At 38.9% G+C, this 18,445-nt stretch overlaps 1 protein-coding gene across 3 annotated transcripts in view; it reads right to left on the reverse strand.

The window, feature by feature from the left end:
• cdkal1 (CDK5 regulatory subunit associated protein 1-like 1) overlaps positions 1–18,445 on the reverse strand; it is a 1,005,231-nt gene that overhangs the window by 410,514 nt on the left and 576,272 nt on the right. The gene's annotated exons all lie outside the window — the stretch shown is intronic.

The raw sequence follows: 18,445 nt of genomic DNA on the forward strand, positions 1-18,445 counted from the left end.
ATCGCCAGTTGATAGTGTGGCCTTGGACAATACCATCAGAAGTTTAACTGAAGGTTCTAAGTGATGCAGAGCATTGGACTGATCAATGTTTAACTGTTAAATCATTCAAACTATTTTCAAAATGTCAATTTTATAGTATTTTTTAAACTTTCTTATAAAAATGTTGCTTATATTCATTTTTAAATTTTGGGGAGGAAGTATAACCTTGGCTTAAGTATATTTGCAACTCTTAACACAAAAATTCACTGTCAAAGGCCATTCTCTCACACTATCTTGTTTACAGACAAATAGGTTTAGTTATTTGTATCTAAGTTAATATTGACCTCCCTATAGTTAAAAAGATAATCGCTCACAAATTATCCTTACTATAACCAGATTTAAAATAAACTTGGTGCATTTCTACACATGAATTCTTACATTTTTTTTTACTGTTAGCATTACCCAACAAAACCTGAAGAGCTGAAAACTTCAAATACAATTTGTTATTCAACAGTTCACAACTGGTGCAAACAACTGGCCATATCTTTTTTGACAAATGTTATTATTTTTCCATCTGAGCAGTGAACCATTTTCACCTTATTTGGGTGGGGGAACATGATGGAAAATTACTCTCATGTTGTTCGGTGTTCTGTAAGGGAAGACTGAGAATAGGGATGGAAACTACATTCCTGTTGAAAACAACATTCAATTCTTAAAGCGGACTCGGTGGGGATTGGAAGCCCCGCGTTGAGCTGAGGCTTTAAGTTAAATTAAATTAAAAGGAAACAGCTGTAACAGTAAATCATCAACAGGCAAGAGCTCCTCAACTTCCATGAGAATCTCAGCACAAGAATTAACGGTCTAATACGGTAATTAGAACAAAAAGCTCTAAGCTTCGCTGAACAGGACACAACAATTCAGGAGGTACTTCACGAGAACAGCGAAAAAAAGGATTATATCATCACAGGTTCAGTAACACCACTCACACCCCCTCCTGAGTCGAACAGTGACACCTCTGTACCACACTAAATGGTTTAGCCTTTTTCCAAATGACTGAGATGAGATTGCTAATTACAAAAAATGTTTTCATAACTGTCTTCTCCTTGCAAAACATAGCATGTGGATATTGCAATTGGGAAAGTTATTTGGTGGGAAGGAGCTTGAACAAGCAAATACAGATTGCAGCATTAAAAGGAATATTGTCCTCACATTTGAAAATGACCACAAACCACTAACTTTATTCATTTTCTTTCTGTTTCTATTATTTAAAACAATATATTTGTGCTTAAATGCTGAGCACCGATGATCAGAGACAGAGCCCAACAGTGCGAGGGAGCTGAACACCAAAAGCAATACAGTCATTCATCCAAGGTGCTTCAGCAATCCATCATTTCAACTATGGTATGTTAGTACAGCTCCCTCACAGCACTGGAATCAATGTTCCTCTGAGCTAATTCCCTGACAAAGCCTTCAGAGGTCAGAGTTCAAAAACGAAACAGGAAGAAATGTTGGGGAGAAGACCTGAGTGAATCAAACAGAGATGAGGGAACTTGGGTAAAACATTGGTAAAAAGATCAGAGAGTGTGTCTAAGGGATTAAAATATACAATAGTCACTGAGATGGAAATTACACAGATACTTCATCTTAACACACTAGCTTAGCACCAACATATTAATTATGTAAACATATGCTACAGACTGGGAGCAGGGTACAGGAGGAATGGCCAAAACTCGCACACACATAGCATATATTCCAGTGAGGAAGCCACAATTGCAGGAAACACGGATCGAGGATAGGGCCACACGATCGTAGTCTTGATTTTCTGACCCATGCTCCCATGTGGCATTCCGCGGGGAGTATGGAACCATCCATATAAAATCCAATGGAGGAGGGCATGGACCTTAAATAAAAATCACAAATGTCTGCTCCTAATTACAATATGTGGCAGAAAATTAATTCAAAATAATATGTCTTGCTGTAAAATTGAATCAGTTGGCAAATAGGCTAAAGAAAATGTTTAAAATTCAAGATAATCAAACAAAAAGTAAAAAGGTGAAGTTAAAATAATTTCTAATCTTATCAAAAGGAATGCTGATGGAAATGTTCTGTTTTCTCACTGTGATTTTTCCATCCAATTTTCTTTCTTCCTTTTCCGAAGGGAAGGGTTCATGGTGGGATTATGGCTTTATAGGCAGCCACGTTACATCATTCAATAGCATGTGAGAGCTAAATCGTGACCGTCAGAGTGCTATACGACCAAAGGGCCATGATTGCTAAGCATGAAGCCATCCACAGAAATAAGCATTGCAGTATAATTTCACTGCTTAGCCATGAGAAGCAGGTACCCCGGCCAATTTGTAATCCTTACTCGTGTCAGAGCTGATGGAAGCAATTGTCACGGCCTGCTGTCACCCAGGCTGAGATCAGTTAACTCAACAGAAGATAGAGATCCAAGCTGGGCCTCTACACGAGGTGGTCTACTTATCCAGATATCACAGCCGTCAAGAATCCTTCTTTAACGAGAGAACAAGTCGATAAAGATGGCTTGTAATATTTCAATAGTTTTATAGCTGAAAATAAGTCTAAAGGAAACATGGAACTTATGCCTATTTAAAGACACATAAGGCAGTTTTAGCAAATATTTTGTTCCAGAGTATATAGTATGTGGAGCACTATAAGACTTATATCTCAACATATACACCTACAGAAACAGAAGTGATCCTTCAGACTAAAAGGAAGATATAATCTTTCTATATAGCCTAAATTAAAAATACTCCTAGAGATACATAGTGGATATTCAGTTCTAATCGACTGAGTTTCTTCCACAAGCAAGGTCGGGTCACAGAACACATTAGTGACTACACTGTGAATTGTGCAAGTCTTCATGGAATAAACCTCACCTTCATCTCCCATCTGTTTATTTTTATGTCAGAATAGAAAAACTTTAAAAGAAATCACAAAAAGTGTTTTGTATTAATTACTTAAAATGAAAATTTAATTCCCAGGGATAATGCAATATTTAATAAAATTATTATGGCCCAGATCTCGCATTGTTGTTTTCACTTGGTCTTGCTCAGAAACTTACCATATTTGCAGCATACCGTTCTAGACTGCAGCAAAGATGTAGTGATTCCCAGTAATTTGGGATCGTCAACTGATTATGTCTCCAACGTTGCATTATTTCAAAATGATTATTCTACAAATGTATATTACTATTGTGATTTTACTGGACAGTCCATGTACCAACACGTGATACATCAGTTGCAGTATAGTGCTTTGTCATGGCACAGATTAACACCCACAATTACGTTTACTGAAGCTTCAATTTCAGGTCCAGTTACTGAAGCAATTATAGGCATTATTTAGCCAATGTGTTGACTGCTTCAAATACAAACTGACCCCTGAATTGCAATGTGTTTTTTTCCCCATTGGAACAGCACATGTTGAAGATGATAGGCTCTACTGCCATAAAACTGGGCTAATTATGGTTGTTTCTATGATCACATCTCACAGTTGACCTTTTCTGTTAAGCTGGTAACCTTAGCTAGCAAACACCTAGTGCTGCACAGTTGTGATCAGCCATTGCCTGAACTAAGGAAAGAATAGAATAAAAGATTAATCAAGATAAAGTAGCTTTCTCTTAACAAAGGCATACTAGCTGTGGAAAGCAGAATGTGACTTTTATCAGAGCAGTGACATTGAGACATGAGGAAACGAACAGCTTTCACCCTGCACAAACAGGCATTGGCTTTGCTATGGTATTGATATTTACTATTAGACTGCTGATGATAAATGATGTTGCAAAATTTAAGAGGGCTGGCTTTGAACAAAACATATGGGTGCCTCAGATGGTCAAACATCGAATCTTTTCTGTCATTCAGGCTACCTAATGTGAACTGGCACAGTATCTGCTGCACTGTTATCTCTACAAGCTGACAAGAGTTTAGATTCTGGCCCACACCCACAGACTCTACCCCCCCCCCCCCGCCTCCTGTACTATATCAATAAGTTGTAACCTCCCTACATTGGCTTCCCTAGTAGCATATTTTCAATGTGGCCTTCAGACCTAAGGCCATTTCAAACTCCTTCCCACAGCCCCCAGAATTTTTGCAGAACCATCTGCCGAGGGAATGTCTAAGTGAAACGTTACCCCACACCACTTTCATGACTCAAGGACAATTGATCTAATAGCTACCATCCTTGCTGTAGCACTTATAATACATCTCTTACTCTGCAATCCAACCCGGGACAGAGACCATTGTTCAAAGCTGACTGCTTTAATGGTCTCACAACAAGCATTTTAAGAGTCTTTTCTTCTTCCCCACCCCCCTATCCCACAGGTCCATTTCATTTTGATATGTGAATCTTCTCTTTTCAATCATTACCGTGGCAAATTGGAATGTAAGTTCATTGCATATTAACTATCATTTATATTAAATTAAATCTCCCACCACCACCAAAAAAGGAGCAAACAAACATGTCTTCTCTTAATTAGATTTTAAAAATGTTAATAAAACCTGCAGTATGCTATGCTTGTTTGAAGGAGATGGGGGAGGGGGAAGAAAGTGGACCATTAACCTTGACAGAAAATTGTTTTAATACCTTGACAGAAAAACTGAAGGACATTTGTTAAAAGTCACAGCTTGAAGCTTTTCATGTACATCAGTCAAGACCCTGCTGCCAAAGTAGAATAGACCCAAAAGAGATGGGTAGAGAGCAAGACAGAACTCAGCCACACTGGCCTACACAGTGCCAACTCTGCAGCTTTGTGCATCTAGCTTTCACGGAGGATTAATGGGATCATACATCATCCTGATGAATCGAGAAGAGCACTGTTTCTATGACCAGTTAGAGGAGATGGAGGTGGAGGGGGAAGAAAAAAGTTAGACTGAGGTGGATAAACAGCAATGTGGGTTGTTAGTCTGTTTAATTAAATTATGTCAAATCTCAGCACGCCTTCAAAAAATAATCAAAACCTACCTAGGTCTTAACCACCAAGCCTTGCTTTTATCTTCCTCAGCTCTTGCAGTTCACTTTTTCATTTTTATTTTAATGGGGTGGTTCATTTGTCAAAAAGCCACATCCCATACCAATTAAAACCACAAAGTAAAGTTGAAAATAGACATGTCAGGAGTTGCTGTAGAGAAACTGTTGCACACAGAAATAAATGGCTGATTCAGCTGCACCATAGGTTTTTTTTTGGAGGTTCTTAGATAAATAGTAAAATGTTAAGGTTTGTAAAGGTGATATGGCCATACCTCTGTGGATCAGATTTTGTTCCCTCTGTATTCTACCTTGTGCTTCTTTAACTGAGGTAACTGTTGAGACTCAACACAGAGTTGCTCTCAAATCACTTGAAAAGTTCTTTGGAATACAATGAACAATCAGAGTCACATTTTTGCTCAGTGACAGGCTCATCAGTAGCAGTAACTTGATGTACAATGAATGAATCTGAACATAAATCAGTCTGTTTGTTTAAAAACCTAATACAACTTTATTTTAAGTTAAGTATCTACTTTAAGGGCTTTCTCACAATAAGTGTTCATCAAAACCTGATGTGCAATACAACAGTGATACCTGCCCAAGGAGACAAGAAGAAAAACGAACTTGCATTTATATATCACCTTTCATGACCTCAGCATGTCCCAAAGCACTTTACAGCCAATGAACGACTTCTGAAGTGTACAGTCACTGTTGTTATGTAGGGAAATGTGGCAGCTAATTTTCTTACAGCATGGTCTCACAAAGAGTAATTCGATAAATGATCGGATACTCTCTTTTAGCGATATTAATTGAGGAATAAATATTAGCTAGGACACTGGGAGAACTCCCCTGTTCTTCTTCGATAGTGCTACGGGATCTTTTACTTCTATCTGCGAGAGCAGGTTTAACATCTCATCTGAAAAATGGCATGCCAACAGTGCAGCACTCTCTCAGTACTACATTGAAGTGTCAAGCCTGGATTATGAGCTCAAGTCCTGGATCGGGGCTTGAATCCACAACCTCTGACTCAGAAGTCGAGAGGGCCACCACTGAACCAAGGCTGACAATACAATAAGAATGATAAAATCAAAAGTTAGGCTACATTAAAAAAGTCTAACCTATACTTATTAAATATTCTCCTAGAGATGCTTCACGAAATTACCCAGATAAAACAGCAAAGGTGGTGTTATGGATGGCAACACATTAGGTCATTTCTAGTTCCTTCCAGATAGGAAACAATACTATCAGATTTTTATTTGAAAATATATATCTTATTGTTAAGAGCACCTAAGAGCCCACTCTATGGCTCTATTTCCACTAAGCAAAAGAACTTGCATTTATATTAGCACCTAACACGTCCTGAGACGTCCCAAAGCATTTTACCGCCAATAAATCACTTTTGAAGTGCAGTAACTGTTGTTTTGTAAGCAAACTTGGCAGCCAATTAGCATGGAGCAAGGTCCCACAAAGAACAATGAAATGAATGACTAGTTAATCTGTTTTGTGGTGATGGTGGTTGAGGGATAAATGTTGGCCAGGACAACGGGAGAATTCAGATAGTGTTTTGCGATCTTTTATGCTCGTCTGATTGGAGCACCCTTTAATGTCTCAACCAAAAGATAGCACGTCCAACAATGCCTCACTCACTCAGTACTGCACTGAAGTCGTGGGGTGTAGTTTGAACCCACAACCTTCTGACTCAGAAGTGAGAGCACTGCCACTGAGCCAAGGCTGGATTAGCCAAAGAATCTAGAGACCAGACGACCAATTTAAAATCAACTCTAAATTGCCTTAAAGTGAACCTTAATGTAGGGGTAACTTCGAGGAATAGAAAGAACTTACCCAATTTCCCCTTTGCCCCTGCTTTCCTGGAGGCAATGATACATGGTAGGGAATGGTTCCACAGGCATCAGGTTTCCAGTACCTCACTCAAGCATCCATTCTTCATATGAGAGTCTAAACAGTGGATGTCAGCAATCTATTGGGATCATTTAGTGTCCAAGCATCCACACTTTCAGCAGGGCTACTTTTTACTTGAGAAAAATAGGTAATGGAGCCAGGGCCACAATGTAGGACATCAAGATTGAAAAGAATAAGACAAGATACATCAAGAAGTTATGGTCAGGTGATGCAGAGTTTGAGGGAGGTGAGGAGTTGCACTATTTTAAGGCCCTTGGACATAATGAATAAGACCAAGGGATGATGCAATCAGTTGATTCAACAGAGAGAGGATGCAGGGGATAGAAAAAGCATGTAGTATGGTATATTAGGAGCTTGGTAGGAATGGGGGGGGGAAAGAGAGAGAGAGGGAGGGAGAAGAGAGAGAGGGAGAAAAGAGAGGGAAGGAAGGAGAGGGGGAGGGAGACAGAGGAAAGAGGGAGGGGGGGAGGCATCGTACCCCAGGGATACAGGGTCCCACTACAATGCACCAATTACTATCCTAGTTGGGGACAACTAACTTATCAAAGACCAGGGATCAAATCGGGAACCTTCCTCATCTGCATAACTCAATACCACCAGGTGAGAGAATCAAAATCCAATCAATTCAACCAGGTTCATCCTAACAGTTGCCTCTTCTGACAACAACTGAAAGAAAGGAGGCACAATTCAAGTAAAGCAAATTAGACAACAACGCTCCATCCCCATCTCTTCGAAGCCTGAACCCACCACACTTCTGTAATTGATAGCTAAGACTCACCTAACTAAGGCTGCAAATTTGAACCCCCTTTGATAGCACAGTTGGTAAGTTCATTGCGCAGTTTGGGACTGTGCCATACAGGTAGGTCAACAATTGGAAGACTAAAGTTGGCCTCAGTACCCCAAGGTGTGATGAAAAACAAAACCAGCTACGGTTCCCATCCTGATCGCTATCTAATGACACCTGCTGGGAAGTGCATATGCGCAAACTGGATTGGATTGGGTTGAGCTGAGCTGCCTCTTATGGCCCATTCACCTGTTGACACCCACTGCTTAGCCTCATACATGAAAGACCACCCAAACGGCACACAATGGCGATATTCAGATACTACTGGTTTTAAATATTATGTATATTTTTAAAGATAGAGTTTCAACATCGGCTACACTTTTTAAAAAAAGTAATAAAGGGTCCAATATTTGTATAATTTCCTAAAAAGCAAAAACTACAAATGCTGAAAATCCAAAACACAATTAAAAAGGTGGAAACACACAGCGGGTCAGTTAGCATCTATGGAGAAGACAGTCTACACTTCTGGCTGTGCCATTCTGGAGGAACAAGTAATGTCAGCCTTGGCTCAGTTGGTAGCACTCTCACCTCCGAATTAGAAGGTTGTGGGTACAAGTTTTACTCAAGATTTGAGCCCAAAATCTAGGCTGACACTTCAGTGCAGTACTGAAAGAGTAGTCTTTCAGATGAGATATTAAACTGAAGCTTGTCTGCCCTCTCAGGTGGACGTAAAAGATCCCATGGCGCTGTTCAAAAAAGCGCAGGAGAGTTCTGCCTTGTGTCCCGGCCAATATTTATCCCTCAACCAAAATTAAGATTATCTGCTCATTTATCTCATTGCTGTTTGTGGGATCTTGCTGCATGCAAATTGGCTGTTGCATTTTCCTATATTACAACAGCGACTTCAAAAAGTACTTAATTGGCTGTAAAGAGCTTTAGGACGTCCTGAGATTGTGAAAGGTGCTATATAAATGCAATTTATTTCTTTCTTTGCTCTTTCTTGTTTTCTTTCACATTAATAGAAACAAAAACAGAAAATGCTGGAAACACGCAGCAGGTCAGACAGCATCTGAAATTTTGGGTGGGAATTTTTCATTGACTCAGAAAAAGGGGAGGGAGAAGGAAAACACCAACAGACACAAAGAAGAATGATTACTGAATGATGTAACAGGTTATTTTAGTCAAGCAATGGAAAGAAGCATTAAAAAAATTGAAGACATTGAAGAAACAAAGAATGTGTAAATAACTACGGCAGTGGGAGGCCTGCCTAAGGAAAAGACAGGAAAATGGGAGCGATGAAAAACACAGAAACCCTCATAATTTTTCTAACTTGTCTGGTGAGGTTACAGAAAACTACTGAAACATTCTGGTTCAAGGAATATTTATGTGAATGTAACTCCATCATAATGTTGTGCTAAATACCTCATGCAAAGCATCATCTCTGAGGCCATCAGCAATCACTACCTAAATAGAAATATTCTCTCCCAAAGAAATTGAGATATAAAAAACAAAGGAAGTTAATGAGAAATCACAGGTAGTGGTTCTTTGAAAAAGGATAGAGATTGTCATGCTACTCTTCAATAATTCCAGTTGCATCCCTGATGGTTCAGTGAGTTTATCCAGGGAAGAGTTGAGCCATATGAACCAGTAAGCGGCCAGGGTTTGTGCTGAGTTAGCTTATCTTAATCAGGACAGTGCTACAATTGATTTCTCCTGGGTTAAGGAGGAGAAAATTAAGCAGGGTATCTATTCCTGATCACTATGCAGCGACCTGCTGGAAGTCCTTATGTGCGACTATCAGATGAGGACAGGATTGGGCCTTGTTCCGATGCTGGGTCTATGCTGATCTACAGACTGCCTACACTCACCGTCCATTTTTAAGAAGTTACTATACCGCCAACCTTAAAAATGTTCGACATCTTTCTACACACAGGGTTATGAAATGTATTAGTAAGCGTTTTTCATCCAATATTGGAAGCATAACAGTGTTATTTATTACTATAAGCAGGTTACTGGAATTGGTATTTTTTTGCCAGTTGAATCTCCCTCTCCTGAACATGTTGACTTCTTGCTAGTGTATGGTCCCATGGACACAGAGTGCCCTCTGCTACTTCATCCAAGTGACACTTCTTGCCTTAACAGGTGGTTCAAATAATTTTATCTCAAACTGCATAGAAAAATATTGCTTGTAGATGCTCCGTGTTTCTAGTACAGCGAACACATTTTGCCATTTAAGCATTTTGCATTTTTATATGCATTAGATGAGATTATTTGATCATGCATTTATTTTCATTTCCCTTGGTCTGGAAGCAGGCCATATTTTTTGTGGGATGAGGGACGGGTAGGGAAAGTGAGAAGACAAGTTTCAGAACTGTCTGGTATGACCTGTGCCATACCTGGTCCAAATGTGCTCACTGAGAACCAAGTACATGACATTCCATTCCCAGCACTATTTTGCATACAGTGCAAAATGTTTTTTTCCTGGAAGCTGATTCAGAATTTTTAGCATGGTACACTGCTCTCATACAAACAGTAATGTCTGGGTAAGGGTTTATCACTCGACAGGATGTTTATGGAACCTCCTCCATATGATTGATATATATTTGGTTTTTAATTACACATACATAAATATTGCAACTTTGGATTGCACGGTAGTTCACCAGCTTTATTACCCTGTGATGCTTAATCGGGGAAATTGCCAAATTTTCCAAAGGAGGGAACCAAGAAGAACCCAACACCTATTTCCTTTGCTGCCATTGTGCAAATGGCCCTTTCGCTACACAAAGTTACAAACCTTATTAAGAAGCTATGTCAATAACTTTAAATGGCGACAGTGATCACTTATTACTCTCTGGTGTTTTGCTAAAATGAAATATGAAAAAAAAACGAACAGCAAAACAACTGTCCATCACCATCTCAAGACTCCATTCCCATCAAAAGACTACTTTTCTCGATGCCCTCACTCATGGCAAAGCTTATGGTGCTGTCAGCATTGAGACTATTTATTCCACTGTATCCATGTTCTATGCACAATGTCATAAGCACAGTAGTTAAAATGTTGGCAGCCTATAAAGTAGTATTTCCAACATAACAATCTTAACTTGAGAATTAACAGTAAAATTGGAAAGTCACTGTTAATATTTCATCACGAGAAGTTTGTTTTTTGCACTGGGAGAGTGGGAGCACTACATTGTGCCAAGCACATCAGTACAGAGAAACTCATGCAACCAATCCAAGTGGCAGAATATGCCAAGAAAGGCTCTGATACCGCAGCAGGTTGGACGAATATGGACTCTTCCCGCCTCTCTCCCTCTTGTTAAATACATATGCAAACATGGCTTCTAAAAATGTTGGTTCATTGATTCCATTACTAGTGAGCCAGCAGAATTAGAAGAGCTGAATGCTATTAAGTCAAAATGATAGCATGGGAGATTCTGCAGATGACTAAATTTACTGCATTCTGTTTAATGGAGCCAATAAATTTCACAAATCTATGTCGCCAACAAGCTACAGGATCAGATCCTAACTGATCCCAAAAAATGTCAACTGACAAACTCAATTTGCACACTATATTGGTGTCAAACATATGATAAAAGTGACATTTAAATTTTAAACCAGCCACCCAAGGACAGAAAGTAATTTGAAATGGCTTGAAATTTTTAAACTGACAAAGCACAGATAATATATTACATAGAACGTACAGCACAAGAAGAGGCCATTAGGCCCAACTGGTCCATGCTAGTATTTATGCTCCACACGAGCCTCCTCCCACCCCTGCTCATCTAACCCTATCAGCATAACAGCAACAACTTGCATTTATATAGCGCCTTTAATGTAGTAAAACGTTCTATTCCTTTCTCTCTCATGAGTTTATCTAGCTTCCCTTTAAATGCATCTATACTATTTAAATGCAGTAATGATTGTCAGGTGTATGGTCATATGTTATAATCATCGTAAATAATATTCATTTAAAAACGACCCAGGTTGGGGATGGATTAAACAGTGATTTAAATAAAACTGCAATGCGTTTGAAGGGGCAATTGAGATGAATAAAATCAGCCATTCCTCTAAATGGCTGATCTTTGTGACCTATAAATCTGTATTGATCTCTAAATGCCATCATGGTCTCCTTCTCACACATAAGCTGCAAAATAAAAATGAATTGCAAATTACTATACGTCAAGAGGTTTTTACGATCCAGTTTATGAGCAGGCAAACAAAACTTCGACACTCTGCCGCTATGAAAGGATACACTGTGTATGTCTGATCACAATCAAAGGTTTTAATGTTAAGATACATTGATAAGTTTGTGTGTAAAGTACATCAATCCAAAAGTACTCAAATGACCCTTTTCCTTTAAAGTCTGAATGCGCCTCTATCTTTATACTCTGATTCACCTCCACAAACAAATCCCCAAGCTCTCTCCTCACTTAAGATCTAAATATTTAGGTTCTGGAAACTGCAGTGAAATGTTTTGACATTGTCAGGCACAATCTTCTTGCTCCCTGTGTGTAGGGGGTTGAGAGCACAGTGATTATAAACAGGTTAGCACTAGCAGGACCGCAATGCAATCTCCCCAGAATGATCTGCCTTGTGGAATATTTTGTACACATAACTTGAATATTCATAATGAAGAATGGGGGAAAAGATCACAGACTTCCTGAATTACAGTAACAAAAGGCCCAAGTAATTCCAAAACTCAGCAAATACCACAAGCTGTGACTTTATCAGTTATCCTGGCTAAGGAGAAAGCAAAATCAAACAAATTCAGTAAAACATATCCCTGCAGTTTCTAGCATGCTGTTGAGTTTTGGAATTATTTGGGCCTTTTGCTAGTGTAATTCAGGAAGTCTGTGATCTTTTTCCCCATTCTTCATTATGAATATTCAAGTAATTTTAATTACGAGGGCTGTGTTACATTACTAACTCACATCTGCTGGAAACTGGATTGAAACTGTCCAAACTCTGTTTAATAACGTGCCCAAGAGAGGATACTTTCATTCTACCTGTGTGGGCTGATAATCAAGTTGGAGTCTAGAGCTGGAAGGCAGTTTAACAAAACATGCACATTAAAGCTTGTGTTCTTGGAATTTTAGCAGGCATTCTTTGACAACAATAGTGTTTCATGTAAAGAATTTTTATGCTTTGATATATAATGAGTATAATGATGAAAATAGGTCAAATAAACGACTCATTCAATATTCTCAAGGGACAGAAATAATTTAAAATGGTGTATCTATCCCTGGGACAGAACAAGGAAAAAAATTACTTATCCCAAATTAATTCTACTTGTCCCGAGACACAAACCAAATTAGCTTAATATTTTCTTTTCTATTCTTCAGTATTGTGTTTGGCTTTTCAGTTTACATTATTGTTTTCATTAATTCTAATCATTTAATTTTTCTTTTGTTGTTCACTTTTAATTTGTTTTATGTTTTCTCCACTTAGTTATATTGTTCTTCCTCTCTTTCATTCTATTTTGTCTTCAATTCATTCTGCTTCTAGGTTTCCCTTTCTGACAGAATAAATCTCTGGGAAATGTTCGGGTTATGGTCTGGGCCAAGGAAAGAGGAAAGGAGATTGGCCAGATGGAGACTGAAACATGCAAGGCAGTCAATTAGCAACTAAAAATACCACAAGAGTCATTAGGGACAAGTAGGGGAGTGAGGAAAGTAGCAACGGCTAGCAAGTGAATGAGATGGCTATGAGAGGACGAAAATGACAGTCGTGGCCTTTGTAGGAACAAGGTAGAGTAAAAATTAAATAGAGGCCTGTTTCATCTTGAATGAAACCCTTGAAACGTGTCCATCTGACACACCAGAGATAAAGATCCTATGCATTTGACGGAGCCTTTCTTATGTTAATGTCACACAAGAAGTGAGTTTTGAATCTCCCACAGTGAACAGACAATTACTTGAAGCTCTTTTTTTCCCATAGGTCACTCCTTTTCACTGGTACAAAGGCGACTCAAAATTCATTCCATCTTCAGTGCAAAGACACATTAAAACTATTGCTAAATAAACCTTGTAAATTACTCTCAGTACTATTGAATAGGATATCAGTACAAAGTAATGCTACTTCGTTGGTGGCTTCCTCCCTGCAATTTTTAAAAATGTTCTCCCAGCATCAATTGTTGATATTGAAGGGGGAGGGGGGGGTAAGGAGAGAGGGGAGGGGAGTGGAAGAGACAAGTGACCTAATCTGAGACATCTGTCAATCGCATTCTTTAACTGGGCACTAGAAGATATAGGAATGTGGCCCAAAAAGCTCAACTTTTGATCATCCATCCCTACTGGTAGCAACGATTCTTTCATCTACAACAACAACTTACATTTGTATAGAGCCTTTAACAAAGTAAAACATCCCAAGGCGCTTCACAGGAGTGTTATCAGACAACATTTGACATCGAGCCAAATAAGGAGATATTAGGATAGGTGGCAAAAGCTTGGTCAAAGAGGTAGGTTTTAAGAAGCGTCTTAAAGGAGGAGAGAGAGATAGAGGCGGAGAGGTTTAGGGAGGGAATTCGAAGAGCTTGGGGCCTACGCAGCTGAAAGCTGAAATCTTCTCGATATTGGCCCTGCATATTGGCCATTTGTCTACATAACAGCGACTGCACTTCAAGAGTGATCAATTGGTTGTTAAGCGAGTTGGGATTCCCTGAAGACATGATACGGTGCTGTATAAATGCAAGCTCTTCCTAGTTACAAAAAGAGAAAATTTTGGAAACACTTAGTGGGTCAAGCAGCATACCTGGAAGGTGGAACAAAAGTTAATGTTTATGGTCTTATGACCTTTTGTCAGAACACTTTTTTGTTATTTTAGCTGAAACAAGAACTTGTGTCAAAAAATCAGGAGACCTTATTAATGCCAAATTAACACAAAACGGCTAAAGGAAGGGGAATCATGGCTTCATAGGTAAGCTTTGATGGAATCCAATAAACTAAGAGAAAATCTGAACGAATCCGTGCAAGGGCCACAATCACCGTCTATTACAGCAATGCCATATATTCGGATGATCACAAGATAATTATGTTGAGGATGGCCATTCGGTCTCTCTTAATTCATCCATCCAAAAGCCTCTAAAGTACCCCCAATGTAACATCAAGTTACGTCTTAAATACTCCCAGGATTTTTGCCTCCACTACTCTGCCTGAAGTATATTCCACACATTTATCACTCTGTACTTATACCAGTCCAAAGTTTACTTTTTACCAATTTGAACCAGTGTCCCCTTGTTCTACCCTTGCAATTTAATTTCAAGTAATATTCCAGTTTTACCATTTCCAATCCCTTAGCTATCTTACATCCCTCCATAAGACTACCTCCCTGATGGCCCCTTCCTAGGCTGAAAAGCCCAAGTTTCTCATTACTTAGACCACTGACACTAGGGATCAGCCTCGTGTTTTTCTCTGCACTGCCTCTAGTGCTTGAACATCGTCTTGACTTTTGGCAACCAGAACTGGATGCAGTACTTAATATGTAGTCTGACCACAACATTCTCCAATTTGTAATCAAATGTTTTGGCTATGTAGTTCAACATGCTATTGGCTTTGTTGATTGCTACTCTGCGCTGATTGGACATAATAAGCAGCAAGTCTATTATTAATGAATACTCCTTTAAGGAAAGGTTAATTGTGTGAGAGGAAGGGAGGGTGGGGAAAGTACTTTCAATGTAAAGAACTTCCACTACATTGGTTAAAAAAAATTGTGAGCAAGTGTCTCCATATGATGCAAAATATAATAATATACTTTCCAGTCCTGGATGCCAATAAGGAAGAGTTTGAACCAGGACACTTCAGTATCTGTCAGTAGGATGTGGGCTTGTGCTCACGATTCCAATTTCTGAACCATTATGGGGAGGCAACAAGTAGAGACCAAGCAATTCCCTACAGGAATGAAAGGAAAATTGAATACACAACTAGATGTGGGCATTAGGAAGCAGATTGTCTGCCCCGAATGGTGTTTGAAAACTCGAAGAGTAAAATGGAAGCATTTTTTTTTAAGTAGTTGTTTAACTAGTTCATTTGTATTTGTCTACTCTGAAATTTGGTCTGGTCTCCCTGAAGCTATCACAGAATTTCTATGGTAGTCATGATGTGGAGATGCCGGTGATGGACTGGGTTTGGAAGGAGGAAGCCTCCGAAAGCTTGTGAATTTAAAATAAAATTGCTGGACTATAACTTGGTGTTGTAAAATTGTTTACAGAATTTCTAGGCACAGATACTGCTGTCCTTTGAATTACAAATGTGTAAACATTTCCAGAATGTATAAGGGGAGGAAAGGACAACTTGACTGCAAGTCAGTTGTGTAAGTTTATCCAACTTTGACCAATGAATTGAACATTTATTGTGAAAATCCATCAACAATTGTTTTTTTTAAAAAGCTGCCGGTGTAATTTTGTGAGGCTCCTCTCAAGGCAGAGTCTCGCTAGACACGAGTGCACGTTGAAGATAGGGCTATAACACGATAACCCTGATCCACACTTTCCACTAGCAAGATTCCACGCCAAGAGGCATAGCTAAAAAAACCTACTCCTTTTATTCAAACTTGCTAGAAGATTTTATAATTACAATGATGCAGCCATGATAATCAAAAGCAATACATATGAAGCAATTAAGTTTTGATGGTCAACTTTCTTATAAAAATATTTTTTTGGGGGGGAGGAAAAGGGAGGAAAGAATCATTGCAGGAACTGTTGTCTATTCTTAGAAAGTGTGAGAAATCTTACAAGTATGTGGGAGGTGTTAAATATGGGTATGTCCTCCTCAAACTGAGAGTGTTAATATCTATGTAACTGCTGCATCACAGCTGATTAACAAAATCTTACAGTAGTCTTATAGAAAAGAATGATTAGCTAACAATAGGTCTACAACTTAGGAAAACACTGCAACATTTCATAAGAAAAATGTACGGCGAACAAACATCAGTGTCAAAACCATTAACACCATTAAGAAAACTTTTTTTTAAAGCTATCCAGTAGTCTGAAAAGCAATACAGACAAGTGCACACTGTGGACTTTAGCATTTCTGTTGATAATTGTGCTGTCGTGAACCAAAACTAAGAATGTATCATCACGACACAATACTGCGTGTATAACCAAAGGGTATAATAATGCGTAGGGCAATGGAGTATCAAGTTGATCTTCGTTGGTGCTCAAGGTTATTTAAGGTCTTTGTTTTTCTTGATTTTTAAAATTGCAAAAGCATTATGAAAAACTAATGTTGGAATACATATAGCAAACATATCAGCAGCAGTTTTTTTGAACAAGCTGTTCCTGAACCTGAGGCTACTTGAAAAAACCCCTAATGTAGGAAATGAACAAGCAGCAACCAGAAATACAAACATCAAGGTTTGCTACATCAAGCTCATCAGCTGCAGGAACTGTTTTGAATGTCTCCACTTTGAATATCTGGTGTCAAACGTGTAGATTTGCATTATATACTAAGATTTATAGGGATCGGAGAAAGGCCCACGTGCTATCGACCACTCAAGCAAATTCTAAGTATTGGTTACCACACACTGCTCATTGTATGCAGTATTGGCTCAAGTTATTTAACTGGCTTTCAGCCACCTTAATTCTGATCCGTAACTGTGGCAACCAACACACGCCTGCTGCAGACACAGGTCTGATCGACAGCACCCCCATCCCCAACTGCTCAAGTCACAGAATTGAATTATGGGTAGCTGACCAGCGGCCAAGTATTTACTGCCATTAGTATTTATTTATTAGGGCAAAAAAAGGCTTCTAGAACTGGGACCACCTATGTTGCTTAAAGGAGATAAGGTAGAATTGACCTATTGGCACTGTCGTGATTCCAAAGACATAAACTGTTATAGCTCCATATGAAAGGCAATGAAAACAGGTCCCTCAACGAAACTGAAGCAGAAAGACTTAAACCAGTAATCTTGTATTTTTATTTTGTTATCTTATTTGTTTCTCACATCCTAAATCCAACTACAAACATTTTGCAGAAGGAGATGAATGCCCAACATCTCTTTTAATGCCACTTTATGTTGAGCAAGTGGAATTTGCTTTTAACAAACACTGGTGAATTGGTTTTTGGACAATACCAGATTAGGTTTTTAATCCAAATAAGATGTCTTACAATTTACCAAATATAACCATTATGAAGAATGTTAATTTTAGAGCTTCTAAAATAAGGATTTCTAAAAACTAAAATTAAAAACATGAACCCAATATGTGAGTGGTGTGACACCTTCCTTTGGTCACATTGAATGTCCCTCTTCTCTTCTCCCTAACCCCATCACCAGACAGAAACTCATCTCTACTCATTACACCATAGATTGATTTTTAAAAATGGGTCACTAAAGAACTCAAAACTGTCTCACTATAGTCCATCAGAACCACTGGGAATGTGGGAAACACGCCCAGAGACCTCAAGGACTTCTCCCCTCCCCCTCTCAAAAAACCTTGTATCATAAGAGAATGGAAGAGCTGTCCCCGGACTGGCGGGGAATAGACACTAAACCATAATGAAACCACACAAAACTCAGCAACAGAAAATCAAATATCATAAAACAGGGAACAAGTCAACTCAAGAGGCACTGCCATTCCAAACTGTTGTCTTCCACTAAAATGGAAGTGTGACATATTTGACACAACAGAAAACAGCATTGCAAGCCATCCAGTGGCTAATTGGGTAAATGCTAAAAGCATTATGTGCTACGCCAATCATCCACACAAGCCAGAAGGTTCTTAAGTTCAATTCCCATTCTGTGCTGAATTAGCTTAGGAAGGTTGCAAGCGGCCTCAACAAG

The sequence above is a fragment of the Heptranchias perlo genome, chromosome 2 (assembly GCF_035084215.1).
Source record: "Heptranchias perlo isolate sHepPer1 chromosome 2, sHepPer1.hap1, whole genome shotgun sequence".
Taxonomy (NCBI): Eukaryota; Metazoa; Chordata; class Chondrichthyes; order Hexanchiformes; family Hexanchidae; genus Heptranchias; species Heptranchias perlo.